The sequence below is a fragment of the Protopterus annectens genome, chromosome 1.part1 (assembly GCF_019279795.1).
Source record: "Protopterus annectens isolate FY-2018-M chromosome 1.part1, PAN1.0, whole genome shotgun sequence".
NCBI classification, from domain to species: domain Eukaryota; kingdom Metazoa; phylum Chordata; order Ceratodontiformes; family Protopteridae; genus Protopterus; species Protopterus annectens.
The window spans coordinates 1,671,286,727-1,671,303,284 of record NC_056726.1 but is presented as its reverse complement, the minus strand read 5'-3'; positions in this window follow the sequence as shown (position 1 = coordinate 1,671,303,284).

Sequence of the window (16,558 nt, the reverse complement as noted above, 5' to 3'; positions counted from 1 at the left end):
TACAGCTGAATCAGATGCCAGATGTGGGAATCCTGATAGCTTCCAGGGAAGCCAGCACACACATTCATTATTATGCCCTGGGCATCATACATGACCTGGCAGTTGATGGAGGTGAAGCCCTTGGGGTTGATGTAGACCCTACCCCACTCACCGTGTGGTGCTTTGATGCATATGTGCATGCAGTCTGTAGCACCCACTACCTCAGGGTATTCTGCTATTTGGTGGAACAGTTGCATATTGCTGGCCAACGCCTCATGGATGTTGGGGAAATATACCTTCTCACAGACGTGCTGACATGGCACCCAGGTACTGATGGAGTACCCTGGATGCTGATGCCTGTGAAATCCCTATCATATCCCTAGTTGGACTTTGGAAGGTATCTGTAGCTAGTATTAGTAGCCCTACACATACCTTGGTATCCACTGGGATGGGTTCCCCTCTGTTAGTTCTGTGTGTCAGGCATGACCGGCACAGCTCAACAATTTGCTGTAGGAGGTCCCTTTCCACCCTATAGCGCTCCACTATCTCCAGCTCATGTAGCCCCTGGTAGGTTACCCTGGGTTTGTACACTCTTCTCCATCTCCTCACTGTGGGTCGGTTGACAGCATTTGCATCCTCACCACCATCACCCTCTTCCACAAGTTGTTGTATGATAGCTATTGCAGCCCCTATCATTTTGCTACTGTGAGTGTTAAAAGTTCCCCGCTTGTTTACACTGGTGGTGCAGAGTGTGGGAAAAACCAGAGGAGAAGGGGTTTGCATTGTTTATAGTAGTGTTCTGGGCTGGGCTGGTCTGCTGCCTGTGTAATTGGCTGATCCTGATACATTTCACCTGCCAGCTATGCTAGTTCTCCTTGGTTACCTTCCTACTGCTGTTTTCCCTTCCCATTGCCTTCTTGTTTCAGCACGGAGGTGCGCTGTGCAAACAGAGAGCACAAATGTGCACACCGCTGCTATTTCCTGGTTTAACTTTTTTCTGCCTTTAACTAGGAGCAAACCTGAGCCACAGGGCTCCAATCTGCCTACAGTATGCCTGACACACCCCCTATGATGTCACCTAACTCCTAGGCTTGCACCAAGCTATTCCTCCTCTTACACTGTTGGGACCTGATTCACATGCTGTAGAAATCTGGGATTCACTATACCGCCCCTCATTTGCATAGAATTGCCTGCTAATGCATAGTTACATGTCTCACACTGAGCCTCCCCCCATAGCAACCACTACTCACAGGCCATGTTGTCTTCTGCCTGCCATTGACTTGTATGGCAGAATACTTATTTTAGTTAGAATGCTTAATTTAGGTTCATTTTGTTATTTTCCTCCCGATCCCATTTGCGCACCGCTGCCCTACCCTTAAACAGCCGAGATTGGCTAAAAAAAATTAAAGTTGATTTTTGTATTTTCTTTACTGTTTGCAATGCCAATGGCCTTATACTTGGCCATTGGCATGCTTACTACATGATATGCAGCCTTTATTTGGAGTTGTCACAGCTCCGTTTTGGATTTTGCAGAAATGTACTCGGGTTACTTATTGAGTACATTTCTGCAGATAGCACTAGTCCTGCATGGCCAGTTGCAAGCTTTCTGGATTGCAAAATCACCTCATTTGCATAGATTTCTCCTGCAAATGGGGTGATTTGCATACAGGGGCTCATGCAAACCCCTGCAGGCTATTCCTGGATCGCATGGCAGACATATTGCCTGCTTGAGCTCCTGTACCGATCTTGCACGCCATGCAAGCTATAGAGAATCCGAGGGATGTTTTTTTTCTTTTGGACTGAGACAGAAGAACAATTACAGGGGTTTATAGAGTATATCAACACCACAGATTTTTTAAAAATTTGTAGGTAAGTGGAGTGTAGATAGGATAGACTTCCTAGATGTTATGTTATTTAAAAGGGCAAATGTAATACATTCAGACATGTTTAGGAAAGTATGCAGGATGAATAGTCTCCTACACCACTCCAGTATGCACCCACCACATGTATACAACAATATAATCCATGGTCAGGGACTTCGCATCTTCAGACTTACTAGTATGGTTGCTAGTTGTGAAAAGGCATTAAAGATACGAGAAAAAGAGTTGGAAAAAGCCGAGATATTCTTATAGAAATAATAAATTCCTTAAAAAGTTACTTTGTTTTCAAAAGGAGATGGACACTAAGGTTATATCAGAGAGAATAGGGACCTTTAGATGTAGATGTAACTTTTGCTCATATATGGCAGGTGACAACAAGTTTATACATCCTCCTACCCATAAAATATATGTATTTAAACATTTTGCCGACTGTAAATCGAGGAATTTAGTTTATCTGGCCAGGTGCACTGAATGCCCTTGTTTTTATGTTGGTAAAAACAATAGAGCACTCATAGAGAGAGTCAGAGAGCATATTTATGCCATGAATAGAGAAGATGAGGAGAATGCCCTGGCTAGACACATTCTAGAATATGATTCGAGACACAAGTTTATCTTTATGGCGATAGAATTGATAAGGACAAGAGTACAATTAGGGAATTTTAAGAACTACACTGAAAAATGTGAAACCAGATGGATAGTTAGGCTGCAAGTCGATAGAGGTTATGGACTTAATGAAACAGTGTCCCAGAAACCCTTTCTGATAGAGAGACCATTAACGCACTAGGATTATTAAATAATACTGGAGAATTTTCCATACACATTATTAAGGTAAGAGTCAGTAATGAGTTGCAATGAGAATTCTCCATCTTCTGGTTACTTGATTGACTCCAGTATTAAAGAGTGTTTTCAGCCACACATGACTGTATCAGCATGAATGAAAGTTATAGGGATAGAATGTGTTTATTGATTAATTTCCATCTAAGTTTTTGTAAGATGATTTGAAGTTTATTTTAAGTATAAGCCCTAGAGTGAGTAAGACGGAGAATGCAGTATTCTTGATTTTATCGGCAGTTCTGCTGCCGACTAATGACATTTCTCAACAATTGCAAATATGAAATATAATGTTCAAGGATGTATTTTATTGGGATTTTATTTTTCTGTAATAATGTTTTAATATGTAGAATTTGTTTTATGTGAGGATGAATTAGATTGTGTTAGCATATTTGTATATACAACATAGATTGCACTATACACTACATTACATATGAAGTTATTTGACTGATGTAGACAAATGATTGGATGAGCCAGGAATGATATAATGAATGAAAAGCTTTCTATATGGTACGATTTTAGAATTTAATTGTTTGATGAAGTGCCAGGATGCACGAAAGCGCTCACCTTTTTGTCAATAAAGCCTATACATTTTTATTATATTCAAAGAAAGCTGTGTTTGTTGCTCCTTTGCTTCATTGAACTGTATTGATGTGTATGTGTTTGACACACTTGCAGGAACACTTTATTCCCCAGCTACTGAAGGATTTGTTGTGTGCTTTTCCTATGAGGCTATTAACCTTCCTTATCACAGTTTTCAATCTCATAGGATTTGTTAATTATTAGTCCCATTTTGCATGTTTCTATTCTAAAAATTCCCATAATTCAATTTGTTTTCCCTGTATTTTTCTCCATGATGTGCAGAGCAACTACTGCCTTATTCTTACAGCTGAAGCTCATAGAAAGATTGTCCAAAAAAGTCTAAACATCAAAAATAAACAGCAACTATATACAACAACATTTTTCTCATAGTAAGCAAATGAGCTTTTTATCTTGCACATTGTCTTAGAAGAGTAATGGACATTGCAACCTCACCGTCTTCTCTTTTACTAGCACCCTTAAATCCCCTTCACATAATTTACTTTTTACCCTAATTCCACCATTCGATGCATTGAATTAGCCATTAGTCTGCTTTATTTCCTACCTTACAGGACTATCTTTATTATAAACACCATGGATTTATCTAGGTTTCACTTTAGAAAGACTGAGTGCCTAAGTTTGTTTAAGCAGGAACACCAGATAAAAACAATTCAGAAGTGATGTTTTTATGCTTAGTCTAGTGAGAAAAATACACTTCACCTGTATTATCTTCCACAGAAGTCCCTCACCTTTCAAATTAACATTAACCGCTTTGTTCTGCAGGTTGTAATTTTTAAATAAACTTTACTACATTACTTTTCTAAAAAATATTTATCAGTTTACCTTCCTTTAAAGTCTAGAATGTATACCGATATCAATTGTTTAACAACCAAAATGCTGAGTTTAAAATAGCCATTCTCCAACTATATGGGAAACCTAAGACATGTATTGAAAGAACTTTGAAGACTGTCATATTATAAACAACTAACTGTATGAAGTCATTCACTTTATAGTAGAAAGAAGTAAAGTAGTTTCGAATATCCAGTTTTTACAACAAATATTGAGACAGCTATCAAGAATGTGATAATATGTCAAAAGTTGATCCTGGCCAAAGCTATGTTAACTGATGAAACAACTATATGCTTCCAAAGCCCCAATATTCTTGACTAATAATGTAGCTAAAGCATGCAGAATATAACAGAGATCTGGATTTTTGAAAAGGGCTCAAATGTTGTGCTTACCCCTACTTGGTTATACAATACCCATTTTATTGGTCATTTTTGCTATTTCGGTAACATACCATTCTTCAGACTGTCAAATAATGACTGAATATTAAACACATATCTTTAATAGTATTTATTGGATGTCAGGCAGACCACTCTCAAATCAAACAACACTCTCTTAAGATTTTGTGTCCCAGAAATTATTTTTTAAAGTTCCTGCTCATATTCAACACTTTCAGGAATTTGTTCCTCAACAGTCCCAGGGAGAATGAAAAGGATGTCTTCTATGTTCTTGGTGTTTTTTTTCCATGTTTCATTACTTTCCAGCATCTTCTTTCTGGAAAAAGGGAACAGTTCTGTTGGCCATCTCTCTTTTGCCTTTGCCATGTGCAAACTCCCTACAATCTTTAGAGATGGCCTCCAGGCAGGATGATAAGAGCTGAAACTGCTTATATCTATTTAGTTCCTCCAACACTGATCCAGGGTATTGATGATCCGAGGCCTGAGGAGAAGAATGTTTTGAAAATTGCTAGGTAGTACAACTTAAACTTCAAATTTAATATCTACATTCCTGAAATAAAGGAGTGATTTTTTCCCAATCTAGTCCAAGTCAGGTAATTTGCATCTACAAATATATACTTTTCTTTCAGTTATAAACTTTTTCTCTTCCTCCATAGGCGACTCAGTAGCCTTTCTTTCAGTTGATAGGTCTGCAGTTTTATTAGTACTTGCCTTGAAAATGTATTCCTTGATATACTCTGCATGCACACTCCTGTGTGTTCTCTCAGTTAATATTTCAGGCTGAGGCACATTCAGCCATTTAGTTAGCTGTGTTACCATAAAGTGCTTGCAGTCCTGGCCTTGTACCCCTTTAAGCAACTTAGAAAATCTCAAGGTCTCTTTTATTTCTTGCTGGATGCTTCCTTTTCTGACAGTATAAGAGAAGGATCCCTCCCAAATTCTTTAATCTTTCTACAGTATCTGACTGCTGGGAAAAGGTGTTTTATTTATATTTATTTATTTGACATTTGTTGACGGGATAGACTGACTGGGCTAGTGTCCTTTTTCAGCAGAGGCCCGCGGAGAAAAGCTCCACTGTACAATTAAGCAAAAATTACAGAAATTGAATTAATATACAATAACAGTACAATAAAAATTACAGAAATGTAGCAGAGGACAAAAAAATAGAGTAAACAAACAGCTGATCTTTTAGAAGGAAAGGTTCAGGAGGGGTGATTGCAGATACAAGACCAGCTACTGTTTAGGTAATTTTTAAGAGTTTTCTTGAATTCATGCACATGGGAAATGCTTCTGAGGGTCAGAAGGAGCTTGTTCCATGTTAGAGTGGGAAGGTAGCTATATTGCCCTATAGATTTTCTAGGCTTGTGAATCTGTAAGAGACATTGATCAGAGCTTCCTCTCATATAAAAGTAATCACACTATAATTAACATAACATTTTATTTTACATATATTGCTATATGTTATATAACCTAAGCATCATTTCATAAATTATTCAATTCTTGCCTTTTTTCTTTTTTTTTTTAAATAAGAAACATCTTTATTAAACCATCACATACTACACAGGCAATTAAACATTTATACAATGAAAACAAACCACACCAACACAATCCTAGTTGCAAGCATTTTACATCACAAACATGCTGATATACTCCCAGTTGCAAACATTATACATCACTTATCATTTACCCAATTTTTTTCAGTCAGCTAATTTAAGTCCTGCTGCCTTTTAAACCTCATTCTTCCCTTGTATGTATTGTTCCCACAATTCACATTTTTCCTATGTAGTTTGCTCCTACCCTTTTCTAAAGATCTCAATTCCAGTTGTTTCATCTCTGCTACTGTATTCACTACTTCTAGTATAGCTGGTTTGGATTTTGATTTCCATTTTCTAGTAATTTCTTTTTGGCAGCAAATATTATTAGACACAACAGGGCCTTACCATGCCTAGACAAGTCTGATTCTGTATCATAGCTCAGAAAAATCATCTCCCTCATCAGACCAATCTGCTGACTCATCATTTCTGACAGTGCATCCTGCAGGAAATCCTTAAAGTCCACCAGTTCACCTCACTTCCAGAAAATATGTGTCTAATTACCTCTTTCTTCCTCCAACATTTGCTGTCTGCCTGAGGAAAATTTCTCCGGAGTCTATTTGGGGTATAAAAATATCTATGTAAACATTTCTGGGCAAAAATTCTAAATCTTCTAGATTTTGTGGCATATTTAGGAGACATACAATACATATACCCTCCCATTGTTTCCATGTGAATTGCTTATCAAATTTCTCTTCCCAATCCGTTCTAACCTCCTCTAATTGATTCTTATATTTATCGTGCAATATTTTATATGCTCTACTAATTATTTTTTTTAATGGCAACTTCTGTTCTAGATTCTATTAAAAACTCTATCAGTGCTGGTCTTGCAATTAGGAAACCCATATTTGCCTATACTCTGATATCAATTCCTGATAGGGAAGGCAATCTAACCTGCAGTCCAAACTAATTCTTGGCGTCTTCCCATTCTTGTGAGTTGTATGGATATATTCAGCTAAGGTGTCAATCATTTTAATTATTTCCCAATAGTCTTCATCAAGGTTCTCATTTATTTCAGACATTTCAAGACATCCCTTTACAGTCATGCATGTCTACACATGCTGTCACAATTATAGTAAATCTCTGCACTAGGAGGAACAAGCGGATCTTCAGCATTTTTTACTAATTCCTTCTTCCCTTTTTTAGTCATCATGCGAGAACAAGACCAATTAGATCTTTTGAGATTATTTCTTATTAAGCGAAAGGGATGATTTTAACTAAGTTTAACTCAATTGTGAAATTGAGGGTGACAGGGAACATCTTGTTAGCTCTCTACTCCCATTCCAAAGTCCTGTATTTCTTCTTTTTCTGTCTTTCATATTTCCTTTCTTCTTTTTTATATTTTAGTTATAGGCAATCCATTTCCCTCTCCACCCTTTCAGATAGCCACTGATGTGCATTATATATTATTGTAAGAAGCTTTAATTCTGATGTATCACACTCTTCTTTCCCTATCTGCATATTGCTCTTCAGCAGTCATAGTGTGCTTTCCTCTCAAAAGTACTGGTCTCATACCTGTTGGATACCTGTCACAGCACTTTCTGTTTCAATATGGGCTATTTTTAACAGGTAATCTCCATTACAGTAACCATAGTTTTCACTATGTTAACTATGCCAATTATGGAGTTAACTTTTTGTTCCAATCTGCTAAACAATCCCTCAACTTCAGTCTTTGCATTTTGGTAATTCCTGTTTCTCAACTTCTCCAATGTCTCATAGATATTCAACCTAAAATATTGTTTTTCTCCCATACCTCTCAACTGTCTAGACTTTTTGCAGAACATCCCTGATTTTGCCTCTTGTGTTTCTGTTGTCCCTCATAAAAGTTTGACTTTCTGGTAAATCACTGATGATTAGTGCCAGTGAGTAATGCTAGAGATTAAAGTTTAATTCTTCTTATTTTTCTTATGGTCTAGAAAATGAATGTTGATGCCAGATCTGTATTTCTATTAACATTTTAAGTGAATTACAGTAATGTTTAAAAGTTGTCTCTGATTTTAGCCCTTTGTCCAACATCATTGTTGTCTTTGACCAGAATTACTAAGCAAAGAAGTTGAGAGGTATGACTTCTCCTGATGTTGACATAGCTATTATCATTGCATACGTTTAAAGCCTCAAAAGAGCTGTTTTTGTACAATTACCGTCTCATCTCACATATGAATTCAATCATTTGAACTGTTGCATCACTTTCTCAGTGGTCTTCTCCATATTCTCTACCATGAGACTGCAATAGTCTTCAATCATTACTTCCAATTTTGTACCAAGTTTCCTATTAATAATCTTTAATTAAAAGACATGGAATAGTGGCCATTCCTATCTCATTCCTCAAAATAACAAACCTCCCTTGTTATGTTTTCCATTCCACATGATGTTTGCTCCATGGTTCTGGTTTTCTGCAGTTAATCACCTGATGGATTTTCTCTCTTATCCCGTCTTGCAGGAGTTTCGGAAGATGTCTCCATTCTATGGAAATACTGCTTTCAAGATGTCAGAAACTTCTACTTCTGCTCCTTTCCTCTCAGTTATTTCCAGCATTTCCAGGAAAATATCGACCATCGATCCACTGGTAAAGTGTCCTAGATGAAGTGTACTTTCCCCTTCAGAACTTAATTAGGCTGTCTTTTTATTGTGTTGGCAAGAAATATTGCTAATATCAGTATATCTGTGTTTATAAGCACATTTTGTCTGAAGGTTCCTAACGATGTCACCATCACCTTCTCTTTTGACAGTAGAGTATTATTTGTTTGCTCTGTGCATTGTCCCTGATAGATCCCTTCTCTTTCTTCTTCCCCATGTTGTAAATCCCTGCCAGGTCCCCTTTTACTTTTCCTCTTACTAACTTAGAAAGCATTCTGTGGAATACATCCGCTGTGCTGCTTTCCCTTTTTTGATTTTTGTCTTTTTTTCCTCATCTTCCATAGTGTCTATTTGCTCCCTTCTTTGCTTAATGATTCTTTCCCTATTCCCATCTGCCATCTACCACTGCATATTTTTTACCTTTGAGCCCTGTTTCATTGTTTATAATACCTCTTCTCCATCTTCTCCTATCTCTCCATATATGTCAGCCTTTGTACTTGTTTATTTTTTCTATCATGATTCAGATATCTTCCTCAATATCACCTGTGTATGTCGATTGGATATTTCTCTATTCTGTACTTTTCATCTTATCCAAATTTCCTCCATCCTTATTTCCTCTCAGTCTCCCCCTTGGTCCATATTCCACCAGTCCTCAATAAATTCTCTTTCTAATGTTCCTGTTTCATGTCTTATGAAAAGTCTGGTCTTATGTAGGTGCTACTGAAGACAACCTTTTCTTTCCATGCACCTCTCTTCTGCTTCCCCTGATGGTGAATGCAGTCTGCTGCTACATTGCATTTGCTCATTGTTAACTGTCACATTGCTGTTCTTAGCCTACCTCAGCACTCATTCTGTATTTTATTTATTCTTACATTAATCCTCTTATATGGCACACTTTACCACATACAACCATCAGACCCACAGATACTCTTAGTCAAATTGATTTTTTTTCTCATGCCTTCTCCTTGTAGGCTGTTCCTGCATTCCTTCCCCATTTACATTTGGTTCATCTCTTTCATTATATAATTTCTTTCATCATTTCCTTTGTGAGCTCTAATATCTCAGTTGCATAATCCAGTGTCTCTCAGTTTATTTACATTTCTCTCTCTCTCTCTCTCTCTCTCTCTCTCATTCTCTCACTCAAACACCCCCTCTTGTAAAGATATGCTATGTGGCTTGCTTATGCCTTTCCTTCTATATGTCCACCTCTCATAATTGTGTATATCTTATTTAGCTTCCCGCTGTTTTATGTGTCCAAATGTCTTCTTCTGTACTTTCTATCCTCTTTCTTATCAGTTGTTGCATTTTCCTACATTCCATTTATGTCTACCTCAGGGTTCCCTGGAATCTCTTTCCGTGCCCAGTTAAATTTTTAAAGAAACCCTGCAAGCCCTCACTGGCTGCATATATATTCTCTATATATTTCAGTTCTTTAGCTGTGTGTCTCCCTGCAAAATATGCACTATTTTATTCCCACTGTTTGTTCTGAAATTTTTTTCAACAATGATGCCTTCCTAAATTCAAAAGATACTTATCACACTTGTTCCCGTTATCTTATCTTGTATGCATTTATGTTTAACTTTCCTCTTTCTTGAATGTTAATTTATTTACTAGATTCTTTGGACTTGTGGTATTTTCCTATATATTTTTTTGTACAATTCTGCTCTCCTTAGAGAACTACAAATCCTCATAAGTCTGAATTACCACTTCCCTTACACATTCTACCTGCTATCTCTCCCATCTTAACATACTCCTTAATTTCGTCTTCTCCCTAAGATCATCTCATCATAGACATTCAAAACAAAACAAAAAAAGCCTCCCATCTGTTAGTATAGATAGATCATTTCTTCTCAGCAAACATCAACATTTTGATATCCACCTAAGAGATATAGCCTGGAGACGTCTACACTTCAGGATAATCCCGCAGTGGCTCTCTCCTACTTCATTAGTACCCTACCAAATGTCCAGGAAACCTTACTTCAGGATAATCCCGCAGTGGCTCTATCCTACTTCATTAGTACCCTACCAAATGTCCAGGAAACCTTACTTCAGGATAATCCCACAGTGGCTCTATCCTACTTCATTAGTACCCTACCAAATGTCCAGGAAACCTTCTATCACATAACAAGAAGATGACTCAGTGGACAGAAATGTTCCCAGATTACAGGCAACATCAAAAAACAAAACCAGGGAAAATGACAAGGGATGGAAAGCTTGGAAAGAGGACCCACTGAACAAAATATTCAGCAACAACCTCTATTTTAAGAAAGACAACAAAACTTGGCACAAATTGTACCAAAACAAAATACCCTCATGACTAACCTCAAGCTATGCTGCAAAGAGATACAACAGCTATCCAGTAATGTTACTCATTTTAATACTTTTGCTAGCAATCATTATACCAGCTCTAACTTTAACTTTGCCAGCAACTACAGAAACTATATCCTCTCAACCATAGAAAGATATTACCTACTCTGTTTCTAAATATCTTCACCAAAATACCACTGATCCTCCCCAGCTCTATCCTTTAGACACATATTCTACCATCTTTCACTTTACAGCCATAAATTGCATATTTTTAATGTCTGACTCACTACTGGGATAGTCTCTTCATCATTCAAGCAATCTACCATTACTCCTTTAACCAAACTTTACACAAGCTCAAAACATAAGCATTACAAACAAATCTGAGACTTATGCCTTATCACTTAGATCAATGATAAACTAATATACCAGCCACTGTTCAAAAATGTAAACAATTACAGTGTTCTCTGTGATCAGTAATATGGTTTCAGAGCCAGTATTTTTGCATAGTTTGATAAAGGTCTAACTATGGCCCAGGTGACCTGGTTTAGCGACTCTGACATCTGAAGGGCTAGCAGGGAGGGATGGATGGGCTCACCCTGGGTTGGTGAGTGCTAGTTAATGAGAATTCCTGTTGGGAGGCTCTGTCCGAAGAGGAGGAGTAGCTCAAGGACAAAGTGTTGACAATCTCAGGGGTGGCAAGCAGGAAAAGTAAATGGGTAGGTCACAACACACACAAAAAAAACATCTGGTTAATGTTTGATGGAATAGACCCCCCAGTGCCCTTAAGATCAATGCCAGCCCCAGCCCATATCCAAGACACAAAGATGGACATATGTCACTGGGGTTGGAATGCAAGAAGGCAACAAAAGAAAAAAGAAAAAAAATGGTTTCAGGAACTCCTTCAGGATTATCCAGGCTGACAAAGGGAAGGGACTCTGGCTGACAAAGTTCACAGACGATTGCAGGTTGTTGTTGGATAATATAATCCCCCAAGTTATGTTGACATCCTGCAGGAAAGCCTCACTGAGACCGACGACTGGTGTCAGAACCATGGCCTGTCAAAGACAATGTTTATAGTAACATGAATGATTTCATTCCTGTTGTCTTATTTGAAGACATGATACATGGCTTTGAGACAACAATCCATAGCTTAACACTTACTAAGTTGTATACATGTAGTTTTGGTGAAAAAACCTTACTTTGGCTCAAAAACTATGTACATGATAGACCCTTTCAAATCTACACAGATAATATTTTCTTTGAAATGGGAGCTCTGACTACTGGAGTGCATCAAGGCTTTCTTTTGGGTTTTTTTCCTATTTTTCCTTATTTCTTAATGACAACACAGTTCAATTAATCAAACTTAAGTTTGTGATGTATGTAGACAACATTCTTCCACTGCAATCCAGAAAAGCAATTTCCCTACAACGAATATTACAGCCTCAGTTTGTACCACTGGCTATACACAAATAAACTTCAAATTAGCAGTTCCAAGACAGAGGTCATGCTTTTCTCTACAAGTAGGAAATCTATCCCTTGCTACAATATATTTGAAAGACTTAAAAGCAAAATGCATACAGAATGTTACACAACAGAAATACCTTGATGTAACACTGGACTTGTCATTAACCTTCAGTAATTAAACAGACATTGTTACAACCAAAGCTCAGCCACAACTAATACTCTGTTACAGACTCTTGAATCTTCTACGCTCAGAAGTAAGGATGACCATAGCTGAAAGTATGCTAGTTCCCAAATCTGAATATGCCTGGCAATTGGTCCCAATTTACTCAGCACATAACACTCAAAACATCTAAGTTGCTGAAAACGAAATAATTAAACTTGGACTCCTTGTAGGTATGAATTCCCACAACTGCATCCTACACAATAAGGCTCACTGGATCCCCATTACTAACAGAGCTACTTAAGTTCTAAGTACTCCACTATTTAAAATTCTAACACTAGGCCACTACACTTCCTTATTCCCTCCATTACAGCTCTTTTGAGTGTGCACATTTAACTCCCAGTGGGTATGGTTTGAGCCTTTAAAAATTAAGTTAGCACCTTACAGTTCTAACAAATACTCACTGAAAGAGGTTAAATATTAGTACAATTGTGTTTGCCATCATGTATGCTTCAAGATAAAATATTCTAATACCTTGTATGTAGCATGGTTTTGGAATTATTAAAGCAAATATGAACATTAATATTTGACACCTAGAGGCACAGTAGGAGGTAACTGCAGAAACACCTGGAGGTGGACTTTGCTTTAATGAGTTTTAAAATACTGCTGAAGATGAGGGAACAAAAACAGAAGCACACAAGAGAATTCACACATTGAAACAGCATAGGCTTCAATTTAATATTTCAGAAAAAGCCCTCTGACGTGTATGATCTGCTATGTAGAACCAATTACCTACAGACATAAGAAACACTGAAAAAGTGTCAATATTCAAAAAAACTTGTTAGGCAATACCTACAAAATTAATCTAGGTATACCTGCTGTGACACCCCACCACTGGCCCAGCATTTAAGAAGCATAAATCCTCACCACTGGCAAGAGTGGGGGACGTATATTGGGAGGATGACAGGTACACACACAGTATTTCCAGATGCAGCTCTCTGCATCAATTGCAATTTCCCTTAAGAGCACACAGAGACCACAGTCAGTCTGGGGCTGTTTTCTCCATATTTCTCAAGATCCCCAAATAACACTCTCCACTGGTACAGCTATAGGGTTGAGATCTCAGCTGAGTGGCCAAGCTAAGACCTCCAGCATCCTCTCTGTCCAACCAGTTCTTTATGATCCTGCCCAAGTAGCTAACACACACACACTTTGAGGTTTGATTTACACACACACACACACACACACACACACACACACACACACACACACACACACACACACCTGGAAAAGGGTGACACAGGTTTACTAGCTATGCTCCCATCTGCCCAGACTATAAAGTAGTTATCACTGTCACCAGCCATATCCTTTTCAGTTACTTTAAGGTCCTTAACAAAGGGTGTTCATTCTTACTGTGTAATGCTACTATCAATACAAATGGTACTTTGACCAAGAGCACGGCTATTAGGAGTGGCCCACAGCATCACCAAATAAATATGCAAGTAGTCTCAGAACTTAAATATATCTCACAAATATCAGCCACAATGAAAGGTTTAAATATATTTAATAATAAATAATAAAAGAACAAGAAAATACTCAGTATATGATCACAGTAACATCAGAGTTCAAAATCACAGGAAATATTTAAAACAACATTTAAAAATTCCATGCTTATAGAAAATGAACACAAGGACTGTTCCATACTTATAGAAACTGACCACAAAAGCAAATTAAAGAGGTTGCTATCTGAGTTTCCTCCAAATACCTGGACCCCATTTCAGCATTATTCCAGTTTATACTATACTTTCTAGCAAGTTTATTTCCAGATAGATAGGTATGTATCCCAGAGACTACCCTGTCTGTGAAACATGTCCATGTGAAACACAGTTCCTACCTAACCCAATTCAAGTGTAACTTAGATAATTGGTTTGTTAACCGGAAATTCATCCCCGGTTTGACACCTATGTCTCTAATAGATACAGGTAACCTGTAAATGGTTCACATCCCAGGCCTATGCTTGCACTTATCAAGGGTACCAGAACTTGTCAGAGATTTGGGATGCATGGCAAGGCTTAAAAATGCCCTTGCAGTTGTTATCCTAGTAAACACCTATGAATCTATGAACCTATGAACATACAATAACTGGAATGTCCAAAGAGATACCTAAGAATACAAGGCCTAAACAACATGTCCTACATTTACTGACATAGATCCCTGTCACTATACTTGATATCCTAAAGACTGCTAACAGATGGCCCCTGTCTGGCATACAAGGCATCCTCCGATGCAATACTGATGGATTTACTCTACACCCGCAAGTCAAATGCTATCAGACTTACTACATCTTGGGGTCTAAACCTCTCTTGCAATATCAAGAAAATGGTTTGCTGGGACAGGCATATCTCACATAGGACACCACTGTTCTGGAACACACTCCCTATCCACATAAAAGAAAGTTCATTTCTGAATATATTCAAGCGCAGCTTGGATCTGTGTATGGGAAACAGAACATTTAACCCATGATTTTCCCCTGAAATACTAATGGACAGAAGCAGCTCTTAAATGCTTTATATCATGTTATGGGTCCCTTCAGATTATCTATCGGATGATTCCATTTGTCCTCATTAGGGGCAATATGTAATTATTGACCAGGGGATGGGTAAAGCCAGTCTCTAGCAAAATGTGATAGGTAAATTTGACCATAAAAAGGGAAATTGGCTAGGTTTAAATTTGCCCACAAAGGCAGGTAGCCTACTATCTACCTATGAATCTACGAGCCTACTTCTTACCCAACATTCAGCACTCACACGCTGCACATCATCTTTCTCTCTTGGTCTGGATCTCAATCTCTGTCTCAACAGCATCCAGTAATAGAGTTCCCCTTCCCCCTTCCCAATACATGTTTATCTTTTCATTACTTTATTTTATTTTTAAAAATAGCAATGAAATCAAATGTTGCTATGTCAGAAAATCCATCTGTTATTCAAATTTTCTATATAGTAAAGCCTTATACACTGAAATATTAAACGTCCTGCTGCAGTTACTCACTGTGAAACATAGCACATGGAAATGTGACTTCAGCAACATTATAGATGCTACATTTTAATCATATTCAGTCTATCTGAGCATATCTTTTAAGCCACACATCTGTTGCTGAATGATCCAATGGTATCTGAAGCAGAATAAGGCAAACTAACACAGGCCACCAGGAATGCCAACATTTTTTCTCCAGAACATGCCGGCAGTAATGATACATCAGGAAGATAACAGCATTTCTATCTAATGTGGAATGGGGGGAATAGTCCCAGGTAGTGTTCAGTTGAACATTTCAAAGCTAGTAAACTACGCTGAGCTAGTCAATACCTCAAGGAAATGTTGGGTATAAAGCAATGAAGAGTAAACAATTTAATGACAGGTAGTAAATTCAACAAAAAGATGCAATAGCTGTCTTTGGATATAACAGATATCTGTCTATAGATATGATGTAATAACAAAGTTAGTATAACATGAAAACAAAGTAAGATGCAGTTTTCCCTTCTTTATTTTGTTAATGTCTGAAACAACCCTGAATGTGACTAACTACCATCACGGTAAAGTGAAATTATGCCCTCAGTATGACTGTGATCCCTCCTCTGGAGCAGTACTTAAGATTTCATTGAAAGAACTTCATGTGAAAAAGGGAAGAATAAATTGTGTTAAGGTTATAATACTTTTTGGCGTACTTTGCTGAAATGAAGTCAAGGATATGAATTTCATGGCAACTTACCCAGCTCATCTAAATTGATTGGATACTTCTTACGTATCCAAATTCCAACCCCTGCCCCCCCCCCCACATTGACATATTTTCACAGAAAGGAACTAATCCATTCCACAAGCATAGCAATCCACAAGTGGTCCTGCTACTAGGTAGAAGGGCAAAGCACAAATCTTAAGGTCTGTTCATTG